Below are 17,421 nucleotides of genomic sequence, written 5' to 3'. Positions count from 1 at the left end.
TTGAGCAGGCAGTCTGTCCGTTCTCAGATCTCAACCTCTATGCTGGGAGATCCGCTGCTCTCTTCAAAGCTGTCAGACAGCTGTCAGAGTCCACCCAGAGGTGGAGTCTACAGAGACAGGCAGGCCTCCTTGAGCTGCTGTGGGCTCCACCTAGTTCGAGCTTCCCAGAGGCTTTGTTTACCTACTTAAGCCTCAGCAATGGCGGGCGCCCCTCCCCCAGCCTCGCTGCCGCCTTGCAGTTAAATCTCAGACTGCTGTGCTAGCAATGAGGGAGGCTCTGTGGGCGTGGGACCCTCCAGGCCAGGTGTGGGATATAATCTCCTGGTGTGCTGTTTGCTAAGACCCTTGGTAAAGCGCAGTATTAGGGTGGGAGTTACCCAATTTTCCAGGTGTTGTGTGTCTCAGTTTCCCTTGGCTAGGAAAAGGGATTCCCTTCCCCCTTGCGCTTCCCAGGTGAGGCGATGCCTCGCCCTGCCTCAGCTCTAGCTGGTCGGGCTGCATCAGCTACCAGCACCGACTGTCTGGCACTCCCCAGTGAGATGAACCCGGTACCTCAGTTGAAAATGCAGAAATCACCCGTCTTCTCTGTCGCTGGCACTGGGAGCTGGAGGCTATAGCTGTTCCTATTCGGCCATCTTGCTCCCGACCCCCAGGACCTAATATCTTTAAGGGACTTATTTTTTGGCCACCACCATCCACCCTCTGGCCTCAAAGATTCATATCTGACCCACATGCCAAATATATTTGCCCCATCCCAGCATCCCCCAAAGTCCCAACTCATTACAGAATCAACTCAGGTTCAAAATGTCATCTAAATAAGCATCAACTCAAACCCCCAAATCTTACCTAAATTAGGTTTGAGTTAGATTATGGGGATGATCTATCCTGAGGCACTTCTAGAAATTTACCACACAAAGCCCTACCCACAAATTTTTATAGCAGCCTTATCTATATTGGAAAGAACACAAACAACCTTCAATAATGGATGAACAAACTGTGATACATCCATATAATGGAATACTACTCTGCAACAATGCAAGCAACAGCATGGAGAAATCACAAATGTGATCTACTAAGCAAAAGAAGCCAAACTCAAAAGGCTATCTACCACATGATTCCATTTCTATGGCATTCTGGAAAAGGAAAAATAGAGCAACAGAAGGCAGATACATGATTCTTAGGCACCAGGGCAGGGAGGACAAACTGACCACAAAAGGGCTAACAGAATTTTTAGGGGATGATAGATATGTTCAACATCTTGACTGTGGTAGTGGCTATACAACTCCATGTGTTTGTCAAAACTTGCAGAACTGTAGAGAAAAGGAGGGAATTTAACTGCATATAAATCAATAATAAATTTAATTAAAATTGGAACAAAAAATATTTACAATATGTCACACATTTACCGTAGCCAGTGTTCCATAAACCCATGCTGACCTGGTTTCAAAAAAAAAAAAAAATTACAAGCCTCCCTCTTCTCCATCAGGGGCAGCTGCTGAGCCAGGAGTCGCTGGGCACATCAGACCACCTCCCTGCGTCTCTGCATGATGTGAACCCGGTGGGCCACCCACTGACCTGTCGGTACAGTCCCTGAAGTGAGTCCCCAGGTTGGGCCTGCCAGGTTGGGCTGGCTGTGCTCTGGCCCTGGTGATGGTGGTCCAGCTGGGGCAGCAGATACTAATGTGCCAGGCAGTGCTGGCAGGTGGTGCCCCGAGTGGACTCTGTGGATCTGATGGACCACATGGAGTACCACTACAGCAAGGCCATGCCACTCATCTTCACGGGCAGTATGCTCTGCAGCTGCACCATGCTGATGCTCAATGGGCTGGATGCCCACCTTGAGGTACACTGCAGCAAGGAAATGCACATCATCCCTTGTGTGCTGGCCATGCACCAGGCCTGGTCCAAGTCTGGCCACAAGAAACTACAGCTGGACAAAGTGGGCATGACTGACAAGGTGCTGGACATTGCCATGCAGGCCTTCATCCTGGAGGTGAAGATCTCTAAGCAAAGGGAGCCAGCCCGTGTGCTCTGCAACAAGGACCACTTCAGACTCAAGTCTTTGAATCCTTGGTCTACCTGTTGCACCTGTTCTCCAACTCCAAGTTCCTGCTTATGGCTCAGGGCAGCCACGTCTCCATGCACTCCTTGATCACATGCAAGGTCACTATTGCAAAGTCACTACATAGGCTTCGACCTCAGCAGCTATGGCAACTGCCTCGCCAAGTGGAACAAGGTCATAAAGGTGATGTACGCCCAGTGCATGGAGGTGGGCAAGGACAAGTGCCTGCTCGTGTACTACAAGCAGCTGGTGCTGCAGCCTAGGAGCTCCCTCAAACTCACTCATCCTGGACCATCTCGGCGTCACCTGGAGCAACGCTGTCCTCCACCATCAAGACCTCACTGGCAAGCAGGGTGGCATCTCCCTGTCTACGATCCAGTGGTCCACGGACGAGGTCAAGCCTGTGAACCTGGAAGTGCTCTCCAAGTGGACTCACCACATCTCTGGGGACATGGTGCCAGACATGGCCCAGATTGTCCCATGCTGGCTCAGCTTAGCCACGACCCCTATGCAAACACCCACGCCGACCCCCCACTTCCACTATAGCAACCCTGACCCCCATCGTCATCAGTAACACACACCAAGTAAGGGACTCTAAAACACCAGTCAATCTGAAAGGACATTTTCAGGTGAAACAGAATAGTACCTCTTCCCACTTAGGAAGCTCATGACTTCCAGATCTCTGCAAATGGCTTTGCTGCCCAGAAGAGAAGAAACTGCATTTAAGTGGAAGTTGGACCCCTTATCCAAGCATATTGCTTGCTATTAGTCGCCAAAACAGGACAGCTAATAAGGAATATATTTGCATATGTTTGCAAAACTGAATCATTGAAAACATACCTTGAAACTCTATCTTTGGATACCCTAGGGAGGAAAGCAATGAGTGTGGAACTCGTCTGGCTTTTGAAACTTAGTTATTTCATATTTTTCCCCTCAAGAACTTTTTTTTTTTTTAAGAAATGAATTTGCTATGCTCCCTAATTTGCAGGACTCCCTTTGTGGCTTTGTTTGCGGAACAAGGTCCACAGCCTGTACTTCTCTTACAGATCCTTACTTTGAATTTTAAGAATCTACTTAAGAAATTAATATATAAGGCCTTCTCTAATTCCTCATCAGTTCTAGCTAGTTTTGCAGAGAAAAAAAAATGATTTGAATAAAGTGAACAGGGGCTTAAAATAAATAAACAAAAATTTAAAAATATATGTATCACATAATATTTAACACATGCAATTTTAACATACATATCTATTTTAATTTTAATATATATTTAAATATATCCTGATGACAATAACAGAGAAATGTACCCAATACAAAATATATAATCTCTAAGAACACAAAAACTATTTTTGGTAGGGTTCATCTTGAATAAATTTACATATTGTAATATGATAAAAATGCTTACATCTGAAATAAAAGGTAATGAAATAATCCAGTAATTAAATACAAAAATCAAGAAAATGACAACATTTCAACAAGAGAATGAAATAAGAGTCAACTCATAGATAGGTCACCTGTCTAGTGATCCTCTCATCACCTTGAAGGATTAATGGGCACTATAAACTAAATGTTTATATTCCCTCAAAATGTGTATGTTGAACCCCTAGCCCCCCGTGTGAGGATTTCAGAGGTAATTAGGGTTAGATGAGGTCATGAAGGTAGGGCCCTCGTGATGGAATAAGTGGCATTAAAAGAAGAGAAAGAGCCAGACACAGTGGCTCATTCTTGTAGTCCCAGCTACTAGGGAAGCTGAGGAGGGAGGATTGCTGGAATCCGAGAGTTCTGGGATATAGTATACTATGCAGATCAGGTGTCCATACTAAGTTTGGCATCAATATGGTGACCTTCCGGTAGTGGGGGGCCACTAGGTTGCCTAGGGAGGTATGAATCGGCCTAGGTCAGAGAGGAAGTAGGTAAAAACCTCCTTACTGCTCAGTAGAGAGATCATGCCTATGACCTGTGAATAGCCACTGCACTCCAGCCTGGGCAACACAGCAAGTCTCTGTCGAGAGAGAGAGAGAGAGAGAGAGAGAGAGAGAGAGAGAGAGAGAGAGAAGAGATCCCCTTGGACATACTGAGAAAGGCTAGGTTAGGACACAGCAAGTAGGTGGCTGCCTGTAAGCCAGGAAGAGGGCCCTCACCAGATCCTGCTCATGGTAGTACCCTAATCTCAAACTTCCAGCCTCCAGAACTTGTACGAAAACAAGTATCTGTTGTTTAAGCTACCCAATCTATGGTATTTTGCTGTGGCAGCCTGAGCACACTAAGGCGCTGGGGATCCTCACATAATAGGCCACACTGAGAGTTGATGATTAAGACAGTATTCCCACCTAGCTAACTCATTCTTCAAGATTCAGGACCAGGCCAGCCTCGCCCAAGTTCAACTCTGTGACTGTTTCTTGAAAAGCAAGTTCTAAAAACTTCCACAGAAAACCAAGTTTGTGGCTGCATCAGGTTAGCTATATATGTTGGGTTTTATGAAGCAATCTAATTTTACTCTAAGGTGTCCAATTTTTCCTTCTAAATTTCAAATATTTTCTGGTTTTGCTTATACAGAAAATGCCATGAATGAATCTCTCTTATCAGAGAATTCTTCAATGTATGAAATCCTGCTAGAATACCTAAGACATCCTATTAACTCTATGCAATCATAAGTGAATGAACATCTAGAGGTTAAATTTAATTCCGTGACCGTAATGCTACTAGTCTATGTCTAATAAGCACAGTTACTTTCCAACCTTTTCGCAGAGTAAAAAAGTTTAGAATACTTTTTTTTTTTTTTTTTTTTTTTTGAGATGGATTCTCACTCTGTTATCTGGGCTGGAGTGCAGTGGTGCCTCCTGGGTTCACTGCAAGCTCTGCCTCCTGGGTTCATACCATTCTCCTGGCCTCAGCCTCCCAAGTAGCTGGGACTACAGGTGCCCGCCACCACACCTGGCTAATTTTTTTTTGTATTTTTAGTAGAGACAGGGTTTCACCGTGTTAGCTAGGATGGTCTTGATCTCCTGACCTTGTGATTCACCTACCTCAGCCTTCCAAAGTGCTGGGATTACAGGCGTGAGCCACCGCGCCCAGCCTGGAATACTTTTTAAAACCATTTAAATATTTCCTTATTCTTTTTCTACACAAAAATATGTCCTACCCCACTAATCTTTCTTAATTTAATAGGTCACAGAGACCTCATATAAAACCCGTATTAATGATTGGCCACTTTCACTTTGTAATTCTTATAATTTATAAAAATTGTAGGTATAACTACCATCTTTACTACTTTCTTCCCAAATAAATTCTCAGTTATATTAAAATAATAGTATTAATAATCTCATACCTTTTCCCTGTCTTCTGCTTCTTACTCCCATCGCAACCCCCAATTGCCAAGCTGATACTTTTAAAAATTTCACAAGGAAATGCAAAAATTTGCATAAAAGTACCTTCCTGAATATGTAGTTCCCCTAAATAATCTCAGTAGTACTCTTACGAGGTCAAGCAAACTATTTGAAGCCTCAGTAGATGACATGTTTTCCTTACTTTATTAGTTTGAAAAAACTATAGATTTTCAATCTTCTCTAAAAACAACATCATCATCATGATACGGACTATAATTATTCTACAACCACCCACTTTAATAATAAATGCTGGCAATGTTAAAACAACAAATGGAACGCCTTACAATGCATTAAGCTCTTCTCTTATTAAACACAAAATTTTAAATCTTACCACAAGCCTTTTATTCTTGATTGACAATCAAATCCTTTTGTCAGTTCTTCTCAGCACTTAATGTTATTCATTGCAATAAATCCAATCTTAGATGGCTATAAATGCCTTGCCTACTTCTCTATGTGTCTTAAGAGAAACCAGAGGATGAGCAGAGATGGAGGTGTCATTAAGACTCTGCACAGTACAATTAGGCTTTGTTATATACTAAATTTTGCTAGAATATCCTATTTGTAACTTTTCCTCATTTTGTTGAACTCTAATAAAGAGTAGGTGCTCAATAAATACCTACTGTCATGATGATCATAATAATGAAGATGGTAACACTGGGGGAACACTTATTAGCTAGCAGGTACTGTTTCATTTAATTATCATCACTATAATAATAGTAGTGTTTTCTTAAGACACTAAGGGAGAAAAGTGAAGTATCTTCTCCAAATTAACACAGTCAGGATGTGAATATCGGCAGTTTGGCCTTAGACTCTAGGTTCTTAATCACTGCCTCCCAATGATAAAACAAATTACTTTCAAGAACCAGTATGCCAATGTTTCACAAGATGCTTAGTTGCAAACAACTTAATCTACTCAATTTAGTTTCAACAAAAAATGAAAGTTACTAAAGGTTTTAGACAGCTTGTGGAACTTACCACAGGACCAGAAAGTCGAGTTCAGAGGCCTTATAACAAATAACAACGTTCCAACCACCCCATAGGAGGGCCGCCCTCAAGCCCTACAGCAACTTCCAGGACCCTGTCCAGGGTACTGAGCTGTCTGCCTCGTGGCATTCAACAACTGGTTACCCCCATTGCAACACTTGCCAAAAGAATGGAGCCTGCACAGAAAGCCATTTTCACCCTAAAATCCACCATTCACTACTGAAGTTCAACTTGGCAGATACAAGTTCATCACTGGATAAAGTTAACATGCAACTACTGGCTGTAAATAAATATCAAGTAAAAAATATATAAAGTTTTATTGATAGTATGTTTATAATTACAGTCTCAAGTGAGAATATGCTCAAGATCTAAAAGAGAAGGCACAATTGTTAAAAAAAAAAAAAGTATGGAATTACGTTTATGGGCGATTTCTTCATCCTTTTTTTTCCTGGTTTTAATGTTATTTATATAAGAAATAAAAATTCAGGCAGAAGGCCAGGCGCAGTGGCACATGCCTGTAATCCCAGCACTCTGGGAGGCCAAGGCAGGCGGATCACCAGGTCAGGAGATCGAGACCATCCTGGCTAACACGGTGAAACCCCGTCTCTACTAAAAATACAAATATTAGCCGGGCGTGGTGGCGGGCGCCTGTAGTCCCGGCTACTCGGGAGGCTGAGGCAGGAGAATGGCGTGAACCCGGGAGGCGGAGCTTGCAGTGAGCCGAGATTGCGCCACTGCACTCCAGCCTGGGCGACAGAGCAAGACTCCATCTCAAAAAAAAAAAAAAAAATTCAGGCGGAAAAACATACATTTCCCTTGGCACATATACAATATCCTAAAAATGTGACTGAGTTTCATGTATGTTCCCAAAATAACACAACCCAACCAAAAAACACAAAATTCACATCCTGTGAAAGCCCCCAATAGCTGCAAAAGCCCTAAAAACAAATGCAAAATTTTATAGAACCACAGCTTATATTGCATTAGATTATATTAGATTCTCCCGAAATTTGAATGTGCGCCCTGCACATGGCAGCTCCATGCAATTGTGTGTCTCAACACTTAGAAATGGCTGAATTTCATATAAGAAGCTTCAATTCTCTTCTCCCCATCAAAATGGCCTCCCCAGACCAGAGGAAGCTGGAAAGGCTGCCTCCCCTGATACAAGCACCAACATGATTCAAGACAGGACCCACTTGGGGAAGTGCTCCCTGCCCCTTACTAGGAGGCCCGGCTCTGCCTGGTTCCGGCTAGAGCTACTTGACCTCACCCCGGGGTCTGCCCATGACTTCCAGACCAGCCCTAACCTCCGGTGGGAAGAATGTGAGTAGCACTGGCCAAATCCTCTGGCACCCATGGATAAGTCCCATTTGCTGTTACCCTGGCTCCTCATGTTTCCATAAGTCTATAACCACAGGCCCCTGAGGTGAAACACAGTCTGCTTCCCAGCTTTTCTGTGTATGAAGATCTTGTCTTTAGAAATCTAGCTAGAATTAAAGTTACTCAAGAATTTGCTCATGCCAGGAACCTGTCCCCAAGGCCAACCTGAGCTGCTGGGCCCTGCTCCCCATGACAGAGGTCCCCCAGCTGCTATGAACACTGCCTCTCTCTACTCCACACTGGCATGCCAATGAGACACCTGCTTGGGTTTCCTTCCTACCACTTCTGTGTCAGTTAAAGAGCAGAGAGGGAGGTCTACAGGCAGGTCCAACTGTCCGCACCCCTTCCTCAAGCCCCATGAGAAAAACTGGGTCACCACGAGCTTCACTCTATATGTGACAGTAAAAAATGCCAGAAAACCTATTTTGCATATAAACTTTTACCATTAGGGAACATATATTGAAATCTAGTTTTAAGCATAAGCACAATGGAAAAGATCAAAAGCAGATGACACCATGATGAAAGAAACAAACACTTTACTTTGAAAAGTTTTTCTCTTCAAGATTTCCACACAGAAAATTCTAACCACTTATAGGTAGTCATCATTTCAATGAATTGTGTCAACTGAAACAGGGAAAAGAAAGAACACGCACCATGAGGCTAATTTATGGTCTCACTAAATCCAGCAGACTGAAGGATTTCATTTAGTCTATCATGAATTCTTAGACCAAAGCAATTCTATTAAAAGCCCTTGGAGGGGGGAAAAAAAACACCTGAACTTGTTGTCAGGTCAAACAACAAAAGCTTTCCCTAAATATTGTAATTATGTCAGATACTGCCCTTCACACAATTTTGAATGGCTAGCACCAAGGAATTTGTCCATCTAAAAGTGAGGCCAACAGAATAATTTTTTTTTATTTTTATAAAATGTTTATTCTCTGAAATTCAATGCATTCAAAGGATGTTACCACTTAAAATGTTTATCATTTCCACCAACTGCATTATCTTAGTAAACCAAAATAAGCACTTTTATCATAGATGTAGTCAATGATTAATACATTTTTTTAAAGGACCTAAACTTCCCCCAGATTTCAGCGCAGGTAATTTTATTGTATGTTTCACCTAGTAGGTGATTTTTTTAAAAAATAGTGTGTAGAAATGAATAGTTTCAAACTGAGTAAATGTAGTATACCATGTCATAAAACAACCAAATCAAAAGCAACTGCCACGCTAATAATAAGTCAAAGAAATAGTAATTCTGGCTTGTACAGACATGTGCAGCGTTTTCAAAGCTCTTAACAGTTCATCGCTAATACGTATCTCCAAAGCTTAACTTAGAGTTGGAAGGTAAACTTCACAGTAATGTAATTTTAACCACCATTTACATTCACTTTAATATATTACTAAGATGTTTAATCTATGTCACAATGGTGCTTTCCAGTGTTCACAATTTACAGTTTCGATTTGTATACATGTGATCTAATATACGGGACAGTTCTTACTATTACAAACTATCCCTTAAAAGAAAAATAAAACCCACCTTACACAGAACTCTGAACATGGTATGACCTAAAGCAGATTAACGCAATATGGCTTTTAATATTTTAGCCATTTTCTAAATAACAGCATGTAAACTTGTGTATTTAGTATATGACAGCTACAACTTTTTCACTGAGAAATTATGCATTAATTTTCTTCAACCATCTTTCTCAATTTTACTAAAAAATCTCATGACTTGCTGGTTCTGTTTCAGTGAATTCCAGACTGTACTTTTTGGGTGTGGGGGGAGAAGAGGAGGGAAGAAAGGTGATAAATACACTGTAAACAGAAATAAGTCCCCCCCAAAATTAAGCCTTTATAATAATAATAATCATATTTTACTTCTACACTATTTAACACTTCAGAGTCAGTTACAATGTTTCATCTTTAACACTGACAACAAATAAATTACTGTAGGGTCAGTCTGCCCTACCATCTTGGGATCTAAAATTCTAAATGTGTGAAGAGAAGAGTAAATACTTCAACGTTCAATTCTGAAATTTAGAACAATTTATATGACTTGACTACACTGGTCAAAGCAATGACAAACATACAATTCAGTAAGTAGTTGGTTATTTTGCTTTTGGGGGTGGGCAGTCAACAGAGAGTAACATATGGAGTAAGAAAAAAATTGGTTTCCCATTTTAGCAGGGGGAATCACAGGGAAGTTTAAGCCTCTGAAATATATTTCACCTACGTGCTGACATTCAAGATGAAATTTTCAATTTTTTGAAGAGCCCCCATTCTTTCCTTGAGCATCAAACTGATTAGTAGTCACATCTTCAAGTAAAATAACAGTGTTACAACTTGTTGAATGAAATATTAGTAAGGTCAAAAAGACAGACTAAATTTCAAACTAGAAAAAAAAAATCTACTCAAGTTTTACATTCAGTTTTCAAGTCAGTTTACTAACATGACAACAGATTTTGTTTCAATCGCTCTTGTACACACTCACACCCACAACAGGCTCCCCAGCCACTAATCTGCTTTGCAATGTAAGATCATATAGTCAGAGATGGCATTCTCCAAGCCAAACTTTAAATAGATTTTAAAAAGTAATTTCTAATTTTACAGAAATGCTTCTTCAAAAAATATTTTCTCTCACTCCCTCATCTCCTATACTGAAGGATGTATAATGTATTTTTTTTCCTCCAAGCTAAAACTGAACCATCAAAATTGATTCCTGGCAGCAAATCTCTGCAAATTAAAACCAAAAACAAAAATAGAAAAATATACTTTATATGTGTGGATGGATGAATGGATAGATAGACAGACAGATAGACAGATAGAAATCATCCAGTATTTAAAAATAACATTAGAGATGAATTTTGGGATCCTATCACTCACAACTCCAAAATCCACAATGATTTAAGGACGTACTTTCTCCTGTTTCCTTTCTGGCTACCCTCTCCCCTCCAAAACTGTTCAGTGTAGCCACAGCTCAAGTTTAACGGGAAGAGAAAGAAGTTTTTGAATAGTTTTGTTGTTTTTTACTTTGGTGATCTGGGTGGCACATATTGCTCTTTGCCATTACGTCGTGTCACTCCCTGAGGTATAGCCCTATGACTAAACTGGCATCTCTGTTCCCTGATTTTTCCATCTGCTCCCCTGGGAATGGTATTGCCTCAGAAGCCAGAATAATCCTTACTAGCCCTTGCTTCTAACTTCTCATGTGGTTTCTCAAGGGACTTCTCAGGAGCTTCACTGTCTTCGTTTTTGGTGGGAGATACTACATTGGAGCGAAGTTCCTATAGTGGCTACACAAGAACTGAAGATGGCTCTTTAGGGGGCTTCTGGCAAACTTCAGCATAACCTAACTTTCGGGGTTCCTGTAGAGCCACAGCTGTAGCTGCATTTATGTTACTATTGCATGGTGAAGCAGTACTTGCCCTCAATGGCTTTGTAGTACTTGGAGGAGAAACTGGTATAGTCGTCTGGTTGGGACAATCCTTCTGAACAGAGGAATCCTCTATTAGATCCTTTTTTTGCTGAGTTGTGCTTAATGCAGTAAGCTCAGCTGCACATGAAGAACTGGTACTCATACTGAGTTGCTGGGCAGAAGTGCATTCTGTCTGCTCATCTGCAGGCACTGGGCAACCAACTCTCAATTCTTCATTATCCTTTTCTTTGTAGATGCCTTTAACAACATCAGACATCCTATTCTCCGAAATGAGTTTACCTGGGATGCTTGATGAACTTCCAGGTAAAGGTGGAAAATTTGAAGCTAGTAAGTCAAACTTTGGTGTTGGAGCCTTTGATTCAACTGTTGAAGGATGAGGTCTTGAGATCCTGTCATCTTGTCATCGTCTTCGACCTCTGAAAAGAGTTCTGCCTCTACCATAGTCCCCATTCTGTTCCATCTGCAAAGTGGAAGTCTCCTTTTGAAGTTAAGTTTGCTCCTAATCCCCAGTTACTGTAGGGTTATGCTGTTCAGGTGAAAAATTTCTTGAACTAGATCTTCAATTGTCCATCTCCCAATGACACAGAGTCCTCTGTTGAGTGTTCTGAACCACTGGATGACCTAAAATGAGGCTTCGCAAGATATTTTTTGGAATGGTCGACCCATATTCATAGCAGCAGCATTTGTTTTATAAGATCCTGGTGAATTAAAGCCATTCACAAAACTACCATTGGGAAAGGGCGCCAGTGGTGTTTCAAAGTAAGGTGTAGGATTTGGAGACCAAAACTGAGGAACAATGCTATAGACCGAGTACTGTTGGTGAGGATTATATACAGGCTGCCTAAAGTCTGGGGAGGCATACTGTGCTTGAGTTTGAATGGGCTGGCTATAGATACTAGAATCCATTCATCAGTGACCATTCTTAGCAAAAAACGTTGGTGGCTTTTATCCTTGCCATAATTGGCTCGCCCTGAAATGTTTTAACTTCTTAAGGATTTAAAAGCCTGTTGTGCATCTGTGTCTGACTGGGAAGTGATATACCAGCTGCTACTGTATGCAAATTCACAGCTTATCACTTTGGAGCAGTTTTCAATTTGAACAAAGCTTTCACTTCCTCTATTGGTGTTGTTTCAGGAATCCCTCTAAGAATCACAATACAACGCTTATGACTTGGTCTCACTTTCTCACCCTTCTCATCAACTTGTACCATGGGAGAAGATCTTAACACTTCAATAATTACATCAGGGTCTGTAGTCGACTTTTTTATTTCTTCCAGGTTAACAACTGTCCAAATTGGGATGAACTGATCACTATCCATTTGAGATATCAAGTAAAGATCCTTTGACAAATTTTCTTGTGAAAAACAGAATGCTAATTGTTTCTTTAGACATTCTTTTCGGTCTTCTGTAGAAATTGCTGGATTGTTTTCTCCGGAAACATCACATATTTGGTAACTCAGATCTTCCGGTCCTAAAATCATCCCATCGGTTGATTCTTCAATGCCTGTAGTATTTCTTGTGGTTTCACAAGACGAAGAACACATTACTTCATGTTCTTTACATATATCTTCTGAGAGCTCTGCGTTAACCTCAGGATGAGCACCCGAGGCGGCTGCTGTTTCATGTCAAGAGTTTTCAGTTCCATGAGTTACTGGGGTGGCATCAGCACTCCCAGGAGCAATTTCTTGTCATAGTTTGGCATTAGGACTTAAACCAGCTCCTTCAGATGCTACCTGCTCCACGAAAAGCAACATGTCGTCCTCTGTTCAGCCCAACTGTTCCCACCGCTGCAACTCTAACTGGCTCCAGGCCTGTGCCCCAACAGAATAAATGTTTTAAATAAGTCTTCGTTCTGAAATATTAAAAGGTGTAATACTTTAATAACTTCATTTGCATTATATCTTTTTTTTTTTTTTTTTTTTTTTTTTGAGACAAAGTCTTGCTCTGTCACCCAAGCTGGAGTGCAGTAGCACGATCTTGGCTCACTGCAACCTCTGCCTCCCAGGTTCAAGCAATTCTCCTGCCTCAGCCTCCTGAATCACTGGGATTACAGGCATGCGCCACCACAGCCGGCTAATTTTTGTATTTTTAGTAGAGATGGGGTTTCACCATATTGGTCAGACTGGTCTCAAACCCCTGACCTTGTGATCCGCCCACCTCGGCCTCCCAAAGTGCTAGGATTATAGGTGTGAGCCACGGTGCCCCGCCTTGCATTATATTCTTGGAACAATACTGGAATTTGCACAAGGCTGATATCACTCTAGGTAGACTAGAAAATGTAGGCTTATCCCAGCACTTTGGGAGGCCGAGGTGGGTGGATCACCTGAGGTGAGGAGTTCGAGACCAGCCTGGCCAACATGGAGAAACTCCGTCTCTACTAAAAATACAAAATTAGCCAGGCGTGGTGGCTCATGCTTGTAATCCCAGCTACTTGGGAGGCTGAGGCAGGGGAATTGCTTGAACTCGGGAGGCAGAGGTTGCAGTGAGCTGAGATTGCGCCATTGCACTCCAGCCTGGGCAGCAAGAGCGAAACTCTGTCTCAAAAAAGAAAAGAAAAGAAAAGAAAAATGTAGGCTTAGAAAAAAATTAACAAAACATGCACAGAAGCATCCAGTTCTTAAAGGATAGAGCCTCTACAAACTTAATGTGGCACTTCCAAATCCCTGAGACCTAACTCCCCCAGTTCACCTGTCCACCATGTGTATGATGTGCCTCAGCCTGGTGGTTAAGAGATTAGACATGAATTCCAGATAATGAGAAGAAGAGGCTACATCATGCTGCTTACGTTTTTCTGCACACACATCCATTTTCCCCCATCAATGCTCTTGTTATATTCTCCCACTGGTCCAATGTTAGACTGAATTGAAACACTGTGAAGGCAAATGTTCTTCAGAATTGCTTTTAGAATAAAAATATGAAGGAGGATACCTGGGAATTTCCAAAATGACTACATCGAACCTGAACGGTACCAGAATTCTGACAATTACATAATGCCCCAAGAAGAAAACCAAAGGAAACAACAACATGTAGCTTCAAACCAAAACACAAAAGAAGAAATTGAGAAGCACTGTGTTTTTAAAAGACTAAATTTTCAGCATTCACAAATGTAGGTAGGCGAATCGTTCACCGGCTGTTGTGGGGACTCGCACTGCTGTTTCAGGGACTCTCAGTAGAATTGCTTTGGGCTAGGAGTTCATGAAACCCTTCAGACTTCTGGATTTAATGAGCCCATAAATAAGTCTCATGTTGAACTGTCATTATTTTTTGGACCACACTTCATTGTGCAGACGAATTTTAATTGAAGTATTCTTTTCCTCATTTGCTTTTCCATTAAACTGAGTTCTTTTTATGATTATTATTTTTCATTTTTGGAGGGACTGGTTCTTTATTTCAGAAAGACACTGGCCAATATTCAGTATCAAACACAGTTGCACTACTGATTTCTCTTTCTCCCAGTCAGCCCCAAAGAGACCACATCAAAGGACAGTACATTTTAAGCCAATAAGCTGCAGGATGTACACCTAACAGACCTCCTAGAAACCTTATCGGGAAATGGGGACTGGGTAGGGAAAGAAACTTTAAAAAAACAAAAAGATCCGCAAGCTGCCAGTCCACAGACTGCAGAGGCCGTCACAGCCAGATGGGGTGGCCGGGGTGCCACAAACCCAAAGAAGCAAAGTTTCACAATAATATAAAATTGAAAAAGTATTGTACACAAGCTATTCAAGATTTCTGCAGCACTGACTGATACAAAGCACAATGAGATGGCACTTCTGGAGATAGAGACAGCAGCTTCGAACCCAGAAAAGGGTAATGAGATGAGTTTCACATGGCTAAATCAGTGGCAAACACACTCTTCTTTCTTTCGACAAGGCAGGAAAGCATTTAAATGGTCACCTCAACATAAGGGGGACATGATCCATTCTGTAAGCAGTTGGGAGCGGGTAGAGATAGGACAAAAATGTTGTCTCAGAGGTATTACCATCTTAATTTGGTGACTTCTAATGAAAAAAAAATAAAAAAATAGAAATAACATGCAAAGATATCTTAACGCTGAAAACCTGAACAGCACATTTTTTGTTGTTGCTGTTTGGCCAACTCCTCCCGGAATCACCTTTCTGGTTTGGCTAGTACTTTGTAGAGAGCAATGAGGTTTCCCACAGGGGAGTCTCTCTGGGCTCTGTCTGGCTCTCAGTAAGGCAGGCCTATACCTTTTCCTCTCCTCTATGGAGAGGAGAATATGCATTAAGGTGAGAAGTCACCTTCCCAAAGTGAGGAAGGGATTCGATTGCTGCTTCAGGGCTGTGGAATTATTTGGAATGTTTTATAAATGGTTGCTACAAAACCACAAAAAAGGTAATGACAGAATGTGTATATCACAACATGCGTTTTAAAGACATTATGCATTGTGCTCACATTCCCTTAAATGTTGCTTCCAAAGGTGCTCAGCCTCTAGCCCAGCTGGAATCTCCGGGAAGAGGCAGAGACAGTTTGGCGAAAAAGACGCAGGGGAGGAGGGGATGGTGGAAGGAGAAAGCAGCTGTCCAGTTAAAGATCAGCCCTCAGTTAAAGGGCAGCTTCGGGCAGGCTGGCCTCAGGTGGAGTCAGGGTCAGAGGGAGGAGCAGCAGCAGGGTGGCACTGGGGCGCTCTACATCTCAATCAGGTCAAGCAGAGTCTGGTCCAACATCCTTTGTCTACAGAGGTGCTCCTCTGGTACATTTTCAGTTTATCTTCCAAGTCATCCATCATATCATAGCTTGGCTACCGATCTCTCAGCAAACTTAATACAGGTCTCTTCTTGAGTTTATCAGCAAGAATCTTGATCTCTTCCTCATATTTGTCTTCTTTTTGAGAGTACTTTTCTTCAGCAGCACTCAGACACTGCAGGTTCTAGACCATCAGTCTGATCTGCTCATCCATCTCTCGGCAACAGGACTCCGCCAGCTCAGCTCATTCCTCTGTGCGTTCCAAGTCTCCTTCAATGATCACCAACTTACGGGCCGCCTCTTCGTACTTCCTACCTGCCTCTTCTGCCATGTGCTTAGCTTCTTTGAGTTGGATTTCCTGGAGTTCCATCTTTTCTTCATCTTTTAAGGCCTGGTTTTCAATAACCTTCATACCCCTCTCACTCTCATCAGCAGCTTTTTCTGCTTCTTCCAGCTTTTGCAGGGCAGTGGCCAGGCGCTCCTGAACATGGCCCAGCTCCTCTTCAACTAGCTGGATCCTGCTGTTCAAGGAGACCACCTCAGCCTCAGCCTGTTCCCGGGCCCGCCTTTCTCCCTCAACTTCTCACCGGAGGCGCTCAGCTCGCTCCTCTGCATCATCTGCCTGCTGCTGAACCTGGATCTGGCGCTTTACCGCCTCGATGGTGGTGATCCCAGCCATGGTGCCCACCCAGCTACTGCTCGCACTCCAGTTCCTGCCTCCTCTGCTCGGCGTTGCAGCCGCCTCTCCAAAACTGAGTTATTTAAGACGGGGAATCCCTTTTTTTTCAATCTTTGTATCTTTTTAACTTTACATCATCAATAGTTAGCATAGTGACTTGCACATATTAGCCTTTCAAGAGATGACTTAATGAAGAATGACCCTCCTCCTCTCATTTCCTAACACCCGCGTACCAAACACACACATCCATTTTAAGGGGAAATATAAAAACACTGCAACTCACAGACACAGCAAATGAACGTGCATTGAGACAACATGTGAACACATAACAGAGATGCCATTACTAAAGGAGATGTTTTGCTTCCAAACACTGTGGTGCCTAATAATTAGTGACTTTAAGCTTCGCAAGAAGAATAAGAGAATGTGTGCTACTAATTGATTTTTAAGTCTTAGAAATTTTAGCTATATCAAATACAGAACAAAAACCTAGTATGTTTTGGCCTCTGCTTTCATTTTGATAAAATGGCTACAATATCACAAAATTCAAGCAACCAACTGTGACCTTTTTAAGAGATATCAACAAATAGTGAGATTGATGGAAACTTTTTCTCAGGGAAAAGATGTTCGTGTCCAGACTAAAAATAACAATGCCTAAAAAGAGCTCTGTGACCTGTTGATTATATAATCAGTGACCTCTCCCTAACCCAACCCTCTATCTTTACAGCATCCAGGAAGATAATGCAGACCAGTCATTGCAGGAAATCTGTAAAAGCCACGTACAAGTCCTG

The 17,421-nt window shown here is 42.0% G+C and overlaps 1 protein-coding gene and 3 pseudogenes across 6 annotated transcripts in view; 1 reads left to right on the top strand and 3 right to left on the bottom strand.

Annotated features, from left to right (window-relative positions):
* CDIN1 (CDAN1 interacting nuclease 1) overlaps positions 1–17,421 on the bottom strand; it is a 241,882-nt gene that overhangs the window by 192,051 nt on the left and 32,410 nt on the right. The gene's annotated exons all lie outside the window — the stretch shown is intronic.
* LOC102146699 (protein-tyrosine sulfotransferase 2-like) lies at positions 1,633–2,733 on the top strand (annotated as a pseudogene).
* LOC107130179 (la-related protein 4-like) lies at positions 11,117–13,131 on the bottom strand (annotated as a pseudogene).
* LOC141407176 (uncharacterized) lies at positions 15,807–16,651 on the bottom strand (annotated as a pseudogene).

The sequence above is a fragment of the Macaca fascicularis genome, chromosome 7 (assembly GCF_037993035.2).
Source record: "Macaca fascicularis isolate 582-1 chromosome 7, T2T-MFA8v1.1".
In the NCBI taxonomy this organism is placed as follows: Eukaryota; Metazoa; Chordata; class Mammalia; order Primates; family Cercopithecidae; genus Macaca; species Macaca fascicularis.
Note: the sequence above shows the minus strand (reverse complement) of the source record. Positions and strands in the feature narration are given on the sequence as shown.